This window comes from Nerophis lumbriciformis, linkage group LG08, assembly GCF_033978685.3.
Source record: "Nerophis lumbriciformis linkage group LG08, RoL_Nlum_v2.1, whole genome shotgun sequence".
NCBI lineage: Eukaryota > Metazoa > Chordata > Actinopteri > Syngnathiformes > Syngnathidae > Nerophis > Nerophis lumbriciformis.
This window is the reverse complement of record NC_084555.2, coordinates 30772788-30787803: the sequence shown is the minus strand read 5'-3', so window position 1 is coordinate 30787803 and position 15016 is coordinate 30772788.

The window sequence follows — 15016 nt, the reverse complement described above, 5'->3', positions numbered from 1 at the left end:
CGTGACAGCGTGGCAAGCGAATGTCTGTGCTGCATTGGATCAGTCTCCTTTTTTTAACAGGCAAAAGCTTTATAACCTCACTAATGCCTTGCATCGTCTATATTAGACGGGCGGGTGCGGGCGGATGCAGTTCTGATCAAATGTTACATCGGGTGGATGGCGGATGGTTGACAACTTTCTGATGCGGTTGCAGATGAAATAATTGCCTATCCGCGCATCTCTAATATGTACAGAATGTGTATATGTGTTTGTACAGTGAGTGTATATGTACAGTATGTGTATATGTATGTTTGTACAGTGAATGTTTATGTACAGTATGTATATGTGTATGTTTGTATAATGAATGTGCGTGTGGATGTACGAACTTTGAGTATGTAAATATGTACTGTATTTGTGTATGTATGTTGGAGCGTAGGTACCTATGTATGTAATTATGTATGTATGTATGTATGTATGTGAGTATATGTGAATTTGTATGTACAATATATTCGACTCCCAGTGTGCGTGGCCGCCAGAGTACGGCCCCAGCCTCTCCGAGAGCCCAACCCACAAACAGTAGGTGTGGTGCCCAGGGAACCAGGGACCACCGCCCCCACGCAGCCAAGCCGGCCAGCGATAGGAACCCCAAACCCCGGCCCACCGCGCCGCCCACAAGGGTCAGCAGCAGGCCGCAGACAGACGCACCCGGCAGAGGACAAGGCACGAGAAAAGCAGGGGACAGCCAGACCCCAAGCCAGCAAGAGACCACACCCCACATGGGCAGAAAGGCGGGACGCCCCTCCCGGGGGACCCAGAGACTCCCCGCAACCGGACGGGAAGACCGCCCCTGCCCCACTGGCAACTGGGCCCCCACGAGCCCACCCCCCACCCCCGGAGAGCGCGGCGAGGCCAGCCCCCGGCCACCCCACCCAAGTCGACCGCCGCAGGACCACTCAGCACAGGGCCACGGGAACCACCCACCCCACCCGCAGGCACCCCAACGATGGAGATGGAACAAGCAGCAACCGCCCCGCCGAGTCCCCAACCCAGAGGGAGGGAAAAAAATAAAAATAATAATAATAATAATAATATTAATAAAATATATTTAAAAAATAATTAATTAATTTAAAAAAATAATTAAAAGAAGATCACAGACATGCTGACACACAGCTGAAGAGATTTTTTGAGTTGAGAGCAGAGGTGAAAGTCTTCATGGAGAAGGTTGGGGTGGCTGTTCCTGTGCTAAGTGATCCCAAATGGCTCATGGACTTAGCTTTTCTTGTTGACATCACACATGAGCTTAATGTACTGAACAAGAAGTTACAAGGCCAGGGGCAACTCGTCAGTGCTGCCTATGACAACGTGAGAGCATTCTCCACAAAATGTCAGTTATGGAAAGCCCAGCTCCCTCAGACAAAGCTTTGCCATTTCCCAGCATGCAAGGCACTTGTGGATGCAGGCACACCATTCAGTGGTGAGATGTATGTAGATGCCATTTTGAAGCTAGGGGAGGAATTTGATCACAGATTTGCAGACTTCAAGACACACAGAGCCACATTTCAAATTTTTGCAGACCCCTTCTCCATTGATGTGCAAGATGCCCCTCCTGTGCTTCAAATGGAGCTCATTGGCCTGCAGTGCAACTCTGACCTCAAAACCAAGTTCAGGGAGGTGAGTGGAAAAGCAGACAAACTTGGACAATTTTTGAGAGAATTGCCTCCCAGCTTCTCTGAGCTTTCTCGAATGTACAAGCGAACCATGTGCCTTTTTGGGAGCACATACTTGTGCAAAAAGCTCTTCTCCACCTTGAACTTCAATAAGTCCAAGTACAGGTCCAGAATTACTGATGATCATTTTCAAGCCATACTGAAGGTCTCAACTGCTTCCTCTCTCCAGCCAAATGTAGCTCAGCTATGCGAGAGGAAGCACTGCCAGGTGTCTAGCAGCAAGAAGTAGGCAAGAGAAGCCATGTTCAAGCCATGTTCAGGTTCACGGATTTATTTATTGCTACTTCTCACATAGTAAGTATGTGTATACATTGTTGCTGACTGGAGAAATCGAATTATTATTGTTATTACTTTTGACTGATTTATTTACTTAATTCTCATTTTGTTCATTTATATTTAGATTTTATTTTGTGTTGAAAATAAAAATAAAGACATTTAAAAATATATTTTTTAAGAAATCTTTTCTTGCGGCCTAGCCTCACCCAGACTCTGCATCCAGTGGCCCCCAGGCCAATTGAGTGTGAGACCCCTGCCTTAGATGCATCAATAAAACCTACCAATATTGTAGAGCCCTGCGCAATGTATTTTTCTACTGCTTCTTTTAAAGCTTTAATACACAAGTCAGTTCTATGCTTGTTCTTAAAGCCAAATGGGTTGTCTGTGGCACAAATAAGATCCCCGACTCTGCATATTATCACTGTGGAAGTCGCTTCCCAGCGGTCCCACGGACAGACTCTTCACAGGAGCCAGGCGTGCAAAGTTGAACAAAGTTTTTAATGTGCATAGATTTCTCCAAGTCTTTCTACCGCAGAACGTGACTTTTCAGTCACGTACGTATCCTCTCTTCCCTCCTGCTCCCGGCCGCTTACAGTTAAAGACAACAGATGTTTAGATTAACACGTACCACCTGTGAAATCGAATCACCTGCCAGCTGTGTCTCGCCATCAGCACTGCCACGCCCCCGTCTGCAGGCAGCGCTGGCCCCCATCTCCCTCCACAATCACACTTTCCAGCAGTTTAGATGGTATGCTGGCTGGGGCGATAGGTTGAGAATTGTCCATACTCCCTACCCTACCAGCCTTGTCTTTACTGAAAGGTACTAAAATAACTGTCAGCATAGCATCTGGCAGGATACCATGCATTACCAACCCTGTAAAGCAGATGTAGAGCAACACAGCTACCCTAGGGCTTGCTAGCTTCAGGTGCTCTGCAGTAATATTATCCATGCCACATGCTTTGGTATCAGCTAGTTGTCTGATGGCTTGGGAAATGTCATTGGGGCTGATGTGCACCACTTCCTCCTCTATGTTGCCTGTACAATATAGCTCACTTCTGACACAGTTGAATAGAGCAGCATAGTGCTGCCTCCATAGTTCAGTTATATTTCCTTCACCAGATACACCCTCAATGTTACATGGCAATGCTACTTTACCCACATTTATGTTTTTGACTTCCTTCCAGAAGCCAGTGACATTGCTGTCAAGCAGTTTCCACGCCATAGAGTCAGCTCTCAGGGCTTGCTCATGCTTGCCAACAAAGCGCACTGCATATTTGCATCGAGTATTGGTGAGCTTTTTATGCTCAAGAACAGGTCCCTGTCTAGGTCTACCAGCAATAACCCAGGACTTATGGGCCGCCTTAGCCTCTGCATGTGGGCCAGCTACTTAGTGTACCTGTTCCACCCAGGCTTGGTGTTTTTAGCTTTACTAAAATGAGTGAGTAGAGGTCTGCTGGCCTCTAGTAAAGCATACACAATACAAGTGTACATTTCACAGAGGTCAGCACAGTGAGAGGTGACATTATAGTTGATATTGGAACATAGAATGGCATGCATAGGTAAATGTATTTTGCTCAAGAGTTCACCTGATCTCCCACAATACAATACCACATCCTCTGAGAAGAGTTTAGACCAGTTTATCTTGGCCTCACTTTCGCTATTGTCCTCCCTCATTATCTCAGGGAGACTGCCAGTGTCAAGCGTGATCTCAACAGAGAAATGACCAGATGTAGTAGCCTCATACAGTACTTTCATAGACCCAAGTGTTGCATGACAAATCAGATGATCAAGCCAGCTAGTTGTTCTGTGGGCTTCCCTGTAATAAGTGAAGCTGTCCACAGGTAGAAGCACCTGGCTAGATAGTACCAGATTATTGTGTTCACACATCTTGATCATGTGTTTGACAAAGGAGGAAGCATTATCAGAAATATCAGCATTCATGTCTCCCACAACATAAATGGTCATGCAACAATTATCATCAATAAAATCATTAATAAATGCCAGCCTATTCATATATTCATCATCATTATGTCTAGACTCATATGGTGTGTATATGTTCAGAATAATAAACTCTGTATTATTCATCCTGACCTGAACACCAACACACCAGTCAGTTTCCAGTCTTACCACATTAATCATTACGTCAAACCTTTTATGCCACAAGATAGCAACGCCCCCGGGAATTCTCCCTCTGATGATGCCCTTAGAGAGATCTGTAGTTGACTCTCCTGCGCCGTGAAAATCATCATGAACAGAGTTCAACCTCCCTAAATCCTGTTTGGAGAGGAATGTCTCTTGTAGACAGAATGTCACAATTGTGAAGAAGTTTATCCACCGTGATACGTCACGCTCTGTCCCCTGTGCGCAACCCGCGGCAGTTATATGAGACAACACAAATGAGAGTTTATGAAGATGCAGCCACAGCTTCGTTTCTTCCCACAGGAATATTGCTAGCAGAGACTCTGCGCCCCCGGGGTTCAAAATACCTCCTAACATATACTGATACAACAATTCTTCTCAACAAAAGAGGAGAAATATAAACTTACAGAAAAATCTAACTTAAAACAATTGTATGCATGTATAACACATAAAACCTTTAGCGTATCAGTATGTGGAATTAAATTGGGGAATGGATTAAGCAAAGAAATCAAACAATATACTAACAAGATTCAGTTAAGAAACTGTTCAACGTGTTTACAAAGTACAAAAAAGAACAATTATGATAAACAGAGGTGGCGACTTATCTAGGGTGTACCACGCCTTCTGCCCGAATGCAGCTGAGATAGGCTCCAGCACCGCCCGCGATCCCAAAAGGGACAAGCGGTAGAAAATGGATGGATGGATCTTGAACTTTGTTGAAAATGTAACTAATCTTATTCACCTCATTATGTGAATTACAACTTATTCAACTATTTACTGACAACTTTATTATTATTATTTAATGGATTTAAATTGTGTGCAATTTAAGACCACACTGCAAAAACTGAAATCTAAGTAAGATTACATTTCTCAAATAAGGGTGATATTTGCTTATTTTTTGTCTGATAAGATAATTCTTCTCACTAAACAGATTTTGTGTTAGAGTGTTTTACTTGTTTTAGGTGTATTGGTCCTAAATAATCTCAGTAAGATATTACAGCTTGTGGCTGAGATTTTATAAGATGCACATTCCCGTCCGTCATCTAAGTTGTCCCAAACGGTAAGATTAAAAAAAAACTGGGCTTCTAGCCAAACGTTGTCTAGAAACAGGTAACAGCTACAGGAAAAGCCTTGTCTTTAAAATTATATGATGATATGACAATGAACGACACTTTTTTATCGTCAGAAACTGTTTGAAGGAACAACTTGTAAACTGTTAGCTGACTTTAAATTGAGTATATTTTGAGTTAGCTAATGTTAGCATGGTTGATGCGGTAAATGGGGGCGGCGGGGGTGTGCTCGGGAGGAGGCGCAGTGTTCATTAGAACACTGCACAATACAACACTGCTTTCTGACATTAGTCATATTAGTGCAGTTGTTCTTAACCTGGGTTCGATCGAACCCTAGGGGTTCAGTGAGTCGGGCTCAGGGGTTCGGCGGAGGTCAAAACACACCCGACTCATCGTGTAAATAAAAACTTCTCCCTATCGGCGTATTACGGATACGGCAACAGCTGATTGATTTGCAGGTGTGTAATTTTTTTGTGAGTTTATGCACTGTGTTGGTTTTGTTCTTTGAACAAGGTGATGTTCATGCACGGTTAATTTTGTGCACCAGTAAAAAAAACATGGTAACACTTTAGTATGGGGAACATATTCACCATTAATTAGTTGCTTATTGACATGCAAATTAGTAACATTTTGGCTCTTAACTAGTCATTATTAAGTACTTATTAATGCCTTATTCGGCATGGCCTTATTATAACCCTAACCCTCTAACCCTGGCCCTATACCTCTAACCCTAACCCTAACCAAATAACTCTAAATTAAGTCTTTGCTACTTAGAATATGTTCGCCATATTAAAGTGTTACCAACAACATACAACTTTGTCTTGAATTTGAAAAACAACATTTTATTTTTCACTAAAGAAGGGTTCGGTGAATGCGCATATGAAACTGCTGGGGTTCGGTACCTCCAACAAGGATAAGAACCACTGTATTAGTGGAAATGGCAGGCAGACTTTACCTAAAATGTAGATACCTATTATTGCGTAAGATGTGCTTTTGTGCTGCCACCACTGACTTAAAAATCAGGTTATGACCTTATACTGTATATTTACATTGTGAATGTATGTGTTTTTCAGCTGCTAATATTAGCATGGAGATGCTTTGATCTCGGAAATATCATCATTATCTGGAGGCAGTTCTCCAGATGCTGAACAGGTGGATGGTAAGAGCACATACTGAGATTGTATTTGAGTGTTTGTATTAAAACTACTAAAATAACTTTTTTAATTGTTTTATTATTATTATTATTTAGTAAATGCAAAAGTATCATCATAACTCTAAAACTACAAGATATAATAAGGATGCTAGTTTAGGCATTTTATTAGATCATAAAACATTAACTGACAATATTAAGATGCTTTATTTAAAAATGGACTAATATCTGTGACCCAATAACACAAGAACTGCTAGCATTCTAGTTTACCTGTAATCTTTATGAATTAGAATCATCAAGATTATTTTGTCATGGTAACAGCTTTAGCTCAGTCTGGTTCTGGTGGTTCAGCTGCAAAGAGCAGAGATAGAGAGAACACTCCTGTTGACTTAAGACTTAAGACTCATTGTAACTATTGCTTTAGTAGTTCAGTTGTGAGAAAGTGTAGTGAGTGGTGCGAGCATACTATCATATTTCATTTTAGAAGGCATTTATATTTTTACGTGGTTTAGTTTTAGATAACAAAAATGAAGTTATTGCTTATATAACCATTCATCTAAAAGTAAGTAACTTTGAATATGTGTATGTCTATTCAAACTGCAATGGTAGAAACTGAAACAGTGATTGTAATTTCATTACAACAATAGGGCCTGCAAGTACTGACAGCCTACAGAACCAGAACAGACACTACAAAGTTCTACAGGAGCTATACAAATCTAGGCCCAGACCTAACAAGAAGGATGTTGCCCAGCTGTTGGACCTCAAATACCAAGCAAGACGGGCTTACATTGACTCTGATGTTTTGAAGGAGAAGGACAAACCTACCAAGATCCTTCAAAAAAGTGGATCATGTAAGAAAATCAAATCAATTTAAGTTGATTTATGTTTAATATGATTGTTGGAGTAATTTCCTAAATTGTTTTACAAATTATACATTGTTAGCCATTTTAAAATGTTTAATATAAAGGACCGATGTTGGCCAGGTTTTTGTTTTGCAAAAATTGTTTAATAAGTCACAAAGCAGGTTACTCTGCAATTTCTATCTGCATAGTAGGTCAAAAACATTTTTAAATTCACTAGATTTTGATTGGAATGTAGATTTTAAAAGATATTTGCTATCTGTCCGTTTGTGGCAGATAATGGATGAACTATAGCGGATGCGCAGTCAAGGAAATTCCCACTTCATACCTGAACTGAAGAACCGCTGGAGGACATTTTGTGAGAAGATTCAGTTTTATGGAGTTTTCAAAAAAAGTCAAGAGACCTCCACTGGCAGATGAAGGTAATTACTCACACGTCACTTGATGACTTGAATCCATAGACTGGCCACAGTCGTCAGTGATGCTGGTGCTGCTCAGTTTCAGACATCCACCAAGTATTCACCATTGACATAACTTGACAACCATCCTAATCACTCCAACCACTAATGTGTCTTGTCTTGTTGCTCTGTCTTTCTCTCTGTTTTTATGTTTTTTTGAAAAACTGACTTCAGTAATTAAAATTATTGTTTTGTTTTACAGTAAAGCAAGCGGTTGCAATGATAAACATCTTTATCATCTTTCCAGCCACTATTGCTCCACCAAAGAAGTTGGGGCATGCAAATGAGGCCATGCTTCACATCCTTGAGGTAAAAAATGTTGTGTGACATTTTTTCCTGTACTTTACAGCAGGGCTATTCAGCTGTGTTGTTAAGGGGCACATTTTTAGAAAGCCAAGTGCTAGGGGGCTAGACATTTTCCTGATTTGTTTTGCACAGTCTTTCAGCATTTTGATGATGGCCAATAGTTCTAATTTTTTATGTTACTATGCACCTTGTGTCACGGCGGGGACTCGAACCCGCTTCCCTCCTGCAACTGAGTGTCACAGTTCCTCCTTTGGTTGCTCGCCCGGACACGCCCCCGCTCACGCTGAGCGCAGCACGCCGACACAGCGACAAGCCTGCAGACAATCGGCAGTCTGCACACCTTGGACTGATGAGGGCGAGCTGGATAAAGGACCAGTGGACCCAAGGATCCATGTGGGAACTTAGTTTACCTCTTTGTATACCGTAAGCCTTATGCTCTCTCTCTATGCGTTTTTCCCTCCGTGTTCTGACGTCCTTGTGGTTCTTCCGCAGTGCCTTCCCGAGTCTCCCCCTTTGTTATCTCCCGTTGTTTCCCCCATGGTTTTGGACTGCTTTCCTTGATCCTCGACCCTCGCCTGGACACGGACTCTGACACCTCTCTCTCGCCCTGGATCTTCTGCCTGCCCCATGGACTGCCTTTCCTGCCTTGTTCCTCCTCCTCGTTTCAACATTGGATAAGACTCAACAGCTAATTATTCATACACATAGTCTTCCACCATACACCCCTTCTGGATATCAGTTCACACTCCATTTCCGTAGTTATTATTATTATTATTATTGTTATATATAATAAATATATAATAAATATATATATGAATATAATAAAGAGGTGAAAATAAATTGGATTCATATCTTCATTTAAGTAAGTGACATTTACTGTTCTGTTAGTCAGGATTACTGATTGTAAGCATTAGTATGATTTATGAATTCCACAGCATGTGGCATTTTAAGAATTTTAAGAAAATGATACTACATAATGAGAAATATATTCTTAACTGCTGCCTTTCCATTAAGAAAAATAAACTAGTTTTTAGTTTAAGTTTGCTGGTTTCAAGAAATGTAATGCCGAGCGCATATCATTATGTCAAGATAATGGCACTCGCATTTACTTAATTTAAAAATATTTTTCAACATATTGAGAAAAAAGGTCTCATATTTTTGTTTTCTATCAAGAAAAGTGCACTTGTTGTTAGTGAGAATATACTTATTCTAAGTTTTCATTGAGGTTAGTTAATTTTACTTGTTTTGGAAAGTCTTGACAAGCCAAATTGTCTTGTTCTATTGGCAAATAGTTTTGCTTGGTTTAAGTAAAATACTTCTATTTTTTGTATTGATTTCTTTCTTGTTTTTGAACACTGACTTTTTGCAGTGCAGGAAGTGAACAAACGAGTTCGTAATTACTATGAAATGGAAAAGGGGGATAGGATTACATCAAATCTGCTATTTCCTACTCCATGTTGTAATTAGAAAATGGACATTTGTGATGTATCATATTGTAATTATGTGTTCGCATGTTTGAAATAAACTTACACCATCATAGTGTATCTATTTAGCGGCCAACGATATATTTATGACCTCACTTACAGCGTTGGCTTTGTTTATTTTTTTTAACTGGTTGAACGAATGTGACACAGATCATTTTAGTTCAACAAGTAACAAAAGGGACATTTTCATTTGGGACCGATATGTTAAAGAATAAATTACCTACTTTTCAGTGACGTGCAGTCACATCATGGAAAGAAAAAAAAGTTTAAAATATTTTTTTTTATTAAATTGTTATATGTATCCAGTGATTATACTATAAAGTTATTTTCCATTTAACTTCACCCGTTTTAGATTATTTTTAATTAAAATCGCTCAATTTTCACATTTGCCGTTCAAATACTGAGAAGAGACGGTGCGGTGAACAGCAGCCAGTTGAGGCACGTCACTCAGTGCCTCAACATGGATTGCGGACTCGGCTAACTGCTGGTCTGCTGTGCAGTGAGACCGTATTGCTATATGAATTATATTATACATTTCCATAGTTTAGTTAGCTGAGGTATATAATGTACAGTGTATTTTGTCAACAACTGTATGTGTGTAAAGTATTTCTTGTGCTGAGCGATCATAAAACGGTTGAAAAAGACGCACTGGCTGAGGCTCGCCTCCTGCACCCCCGCCGTAGAATGCACGGCAACCCCTGACGGGAGTGTTATATCAACTAAAGCCCACACTTAAACTTTCCACGTGCTAGATTGAATCTATTTAAAAAAGTTATTTCATAAGAAGCCAAAAAGTGCAAAAACAATAATGTTCGTGTTGGAGGAGTTGTGAATGACTGCAGGGCCACAACATTAGGTACACCTGCAGACTGCAGGTGTACCTAATTCACAACTCCTCCAACACGAACATTATTGTTTTGCACTTTTTGGCTTCTTATTAAATAACTTTTGTAACCTATTTTTATGGGCTTTCCTCTTTGTGATGTTCCTGTTATGCGCTGTTATACAGTATATGCCTTGAACTCTTATTTTGAAGGCGCTAAGAGCGGAAGTGACGACACGTTGGAGTGGAGCGGAAGTTTTTGAAAGAAGGTAAATAAAGTGGTCCTCGTGTAAACTGGAGCCTCCGTGTTTGTTATTTTGTAGTTTCATACCGTATAGGCGACATTTATAAACCCTCAATTACACTTTTTTAAATAGATTCAATCTTGGACGTGGAAAGTTTAAGTGAGGGCTTTAGTTGATATAATACTCTCGTCAGGGATTGCATTAATCCAGCACAATAGCGACTCATGGATTTATTTTATAAGTAAAGGTAAGACCATAATAACGTTTTTTTTTATTAAATGTGCTTTTTTGTGTGCTACAGTTTGTATGTGTAAAGTTAAAGTTAAGTTAAAGTACCAATGATTGTCACACACACACTAGGTGTAATGAAATTTGTCCTCTGCATTTGACCCATCCCCTTGATCACCCCCTGGGAGGTGAGGGGAGCAGTGGGCAGCAGCGGCGCCACGCCCGGGAATAATTTTTGGTGATTTAATAACCCCCTGTTAAGATTGTATATATCTGCGCTCTTACTCTGTAGCTTTGTTGTAGAGGTTGGATGTTGTAGCGCATGTTCTCCACTTGGGGCGCTCTGGTGCTGTGTAGTGTTTAACACCGCAGCAGTTGTGTGTTCAACAGGAGAAGAAGAATAAAGTATCCTTGGTGAGAGGACGTTGATGATCGGACTCGATGAAAGTGTCGTTCATGTGCACGCATAAAGAACTCCATTAAGCTCAAACACCTTAACAGGTTATGGTGCCCAGGAACCCCAGAGATTCCAGCCAACTCACGCAAACAAGGCGAGGTAGCGTTGAGTCGACGCACGGACAGAGAAGCCAAGAAAGTTTGCAGGTGTGGACTTGAGCTAACAGAGGAGAACTGCTTGACCAAGGATAAAGGTATTGCAAACGTGAAGTATTACACGGAGCATAAAAGTGACTTTAGCCAATAAAGTAACGTGTACCCTCGAAGAAGAAGTAACCGCGGTAAAGTTTGAGCTAATTAGCATAGCATAGTGCTAAAGTGCGGAGCTTCAACAAATATGGCGGCTCGTACTACTGGAGCAGTATCCCCGCAACTGTACTTTGATGGATCCGAAAGCAAGTATGACCTTTGGGAAGCAAGATTTTTGGGACACTTACATATTTTAAAGTTGAAAGACACTGTTCTAAATGAACCAGTAGGAGAAGAGCAAGCAGCAGCGGACAGAATAAAGAATCCAGACTGCTATGCAGAGCTCATCAGGTTGATCGATGATAAAAGCTTGTCTTTAATAAGACATGATGCTGCATACGATGGCAGGAAAGCACTGAAAATACTGAGGGACCACTACTCAGGAAAAAGCAAGCCACGAATAATCAACCTGTACACGTCCTTGACAAAACTACGGAACGCAGACAGAGAGTCAACTACGGACTACATCATCAGAGCAGAAAACCTGATTACAGCACTTCGTGATGCCGGTGAGACTCTCAGTGATAGTCTGATCATAGCCATGATTCTTGGAGGCCTACCTGACTCTTACAAGCCATTAGCTGTACATGTAACGCAAAATGAAGACAATGTGACATTTACAGATTTCAAAAGAAGATTACGTATTTACGAAGAGTCAGAGAAAATTAGTACTGCTGAGCCAACAGACAATGTGATGAAAACGTTCACAAAACAAGATAGAAATATCCAGAAGAAGTACACCAGCAGCACTCAAAGTAGAAGTGAAGATGGAGATCTGACATGTTTCAAATGTGGATTAAAAGGACACAGAGCAAGAATGTGTATCCGAAAAGTGTGGTGCAACTTTTGTAAGAGCAACACACACCAAGAAACCATAAGCAAAAAGAAAGATAAACGAGACAATGTCAGAAAAGTTACTGATGAACAATCCAATGATTACCTCTTCAAAGCAGCACAAGAAGAAAGTGAGTCAGCACCCAAAATAAAGATGAAAGGCATTATGGTGGATGCAGGAGCGACATCCCACATTGTAAATGATGTAAATAACTTTACAAGCTTTGACAACACTTTTCAACCAGAGACTCATTCAGTGGAACTAGCTGATGGGACAAGATGCAGTGGAATGGCCCAAGGAAGAGGAACAGCAACGATACATCTAGTGGACAGCGATGGACGACAGCACAGGGCACAACTACGAAATGCTCTGTACATGCCCTCATATCCCCACAACATCTTTTCAGTGGCGAGAGCAGCCGACGGAGGAGCAACCATAACTTTCAAGAAAGGAGAGAGCCACATGATCACTAAAGATGGTAACAGATTTAACATAAACGAAAATGAGAAGCTATATTATCTACCAACTGTTGATGCAAATGAAGATCAGTGTAAAGTTTGTCATGACGTACAAACATGGCACGAGATTCTAGGGCACTGCAACTATGATGATGTAATCAAACTCCAAACTGTGGTCAAAGGTATGGTAATTAAGGGAAATGTTGTTAAGCCAGATCAGATGTGTGAAATATGTACAAAAGGCAAGTTTACCCAAACGAGAAATAGGGAGCTAGATGCTAAAGCAAATAAACCCCTGGAGTTAATCCATACAGACCTAGCAGGGCCAATGAAAACTGAGAGCATAGAAGGACACAAATACGCACAATGTTTCACAGATGACTATTCAGGTGCTGTATTAGTATATTTTCTTAAGTCAAAAAGTGATGCAGTAGCTGCAACAGAAAAGTTCTTAGCAGATTTAGCACCCTATGGAGATGTGAAGTGTATACGTTCAGACAACGGCACTGAGTTTACAAACAGAGAGTTCCAAATGTTACTAACAAAGAACAAAATAAGACATGAGACGTCAGCGCCTTATTCGCCACACCAAAATGGCACAGCAGAGAGAGAATGGCGAACACTGATTGAAATGGCTAGATGCTTAGTGATAGAAAGCAAACTACCAAACTATTTGTGGAACTATGCCATTCAAACAGCAGCTCATGTTAGAAACAGGTGTTACAATAGACGGACAAAGAAAACAGCATATGAGTTACTTACAGGAAAAGTACCAAATGTGTCACAAATGCAAAAGTTTGGGTCTACATGTTTTAGTTACAAACAAGAAAAAGGAAAACTAGACTCCAAAAGTGAGCAGGGCATTTTCATAGGATATGATAAAAACAGCCCAGCCTTCCTTGTATATTATCCAGAAATTGAAAAGGTCCAAAAGATCAGATTGGTGAGATTCGCAACCAAAACAAGTGTAGAGAGAGAGACACAAACTTTGGAGCCATAAGCAGGACATGACATTGGCAACAGAGACAATGCAGTCTGTGACAGTGACCAGAAGGATGAGGACAGAGTTCAACCTGAAAACAAAACTGAGGATTTAAATGAGCAGGAAGATGTGGAACAGTCAGCGGCAAATGCCGAAACAGAAATCAGAAAGAATCCATTCAGGATAAAACAAAAGCCAGCTTATTTACAAGATTTTGAGACTGATGATTCATTGGACAGATTACAAACATGCGTTGATTTCTGTTATCGAGCAGTTTGTGACATTCCAGAAACTTATCAGGAAGCCGTGTTATCATCCAAGTCAATGCACTGGAAAAACGCCATGGATGAGGAGATTAACTCACTAGTGGAAAATGACACATTCCAGTTGACTGACTTACCACCAGGTAAGCGAGCTTTAAAAGCGAAGTGGGTTTATGCACTCAAAACAGACACAGATGGATCTAATAAATATAAGGCGAGATTTGTTGCCAAAGGATACGACCAGAAAGTAGGAACTGATTACGAAGAGACGTTTTCATCGACAGCTGACATGTTAAGTGTAAGAATTCTCATGCAGAAGGCGGCACAGGAGGACTTAATCTTACATCAGATGGACGTGAAGACCGCGTATCTGCACGCACCCATAGACTGTGAAATCTATTTAGAACAACCACAAGGATACGAGAAAAACTCTTACACTGGTGAAAAACTGGTATGTAAACTGAACAAATCATTGTATGGACTCAAACAGTCGGGCAGAAACTGGAATACAGTGTTACACACCCATTTATGTGAAAATGACTTTGTGCAAAATGAAGCAGATCATTGTGTGTACACAAGAGAAAAATATGGTCAAAAGGTAATACTTATTATTTGGGTAGATGACCTTATTTTAGCTGCTTCAAGTGAAAAATCAATGCAGGATGTAAAAAGAATGTTAACTCAGAGATTCAAAATGAAGGATTTGGGAATCCTAAAACATTTCTTAGGAATAGACTTTGAACAAACAAATGGACTAGTCATAATGTCACAAGAGAGATATGTGAAAAAGGTTTTACAAAGGTTTGATATGGAAAATTGTAAACCAGGAGAAACTCCTTGTGAACCAAAACTTGATTACGCAGAAAATGCGGAAAAGTTGAAACAACCAAGACAGTACAGAGAAGCAGTGGGAAGTTTAATTTACTTATCAACATGCACTCGTCCTGACATAAGCTTTGTTGTGAGTAAACTATCTCAACACTTTAATGAACCTACTATGGAACATTGGAATACAGTGAAACATGTA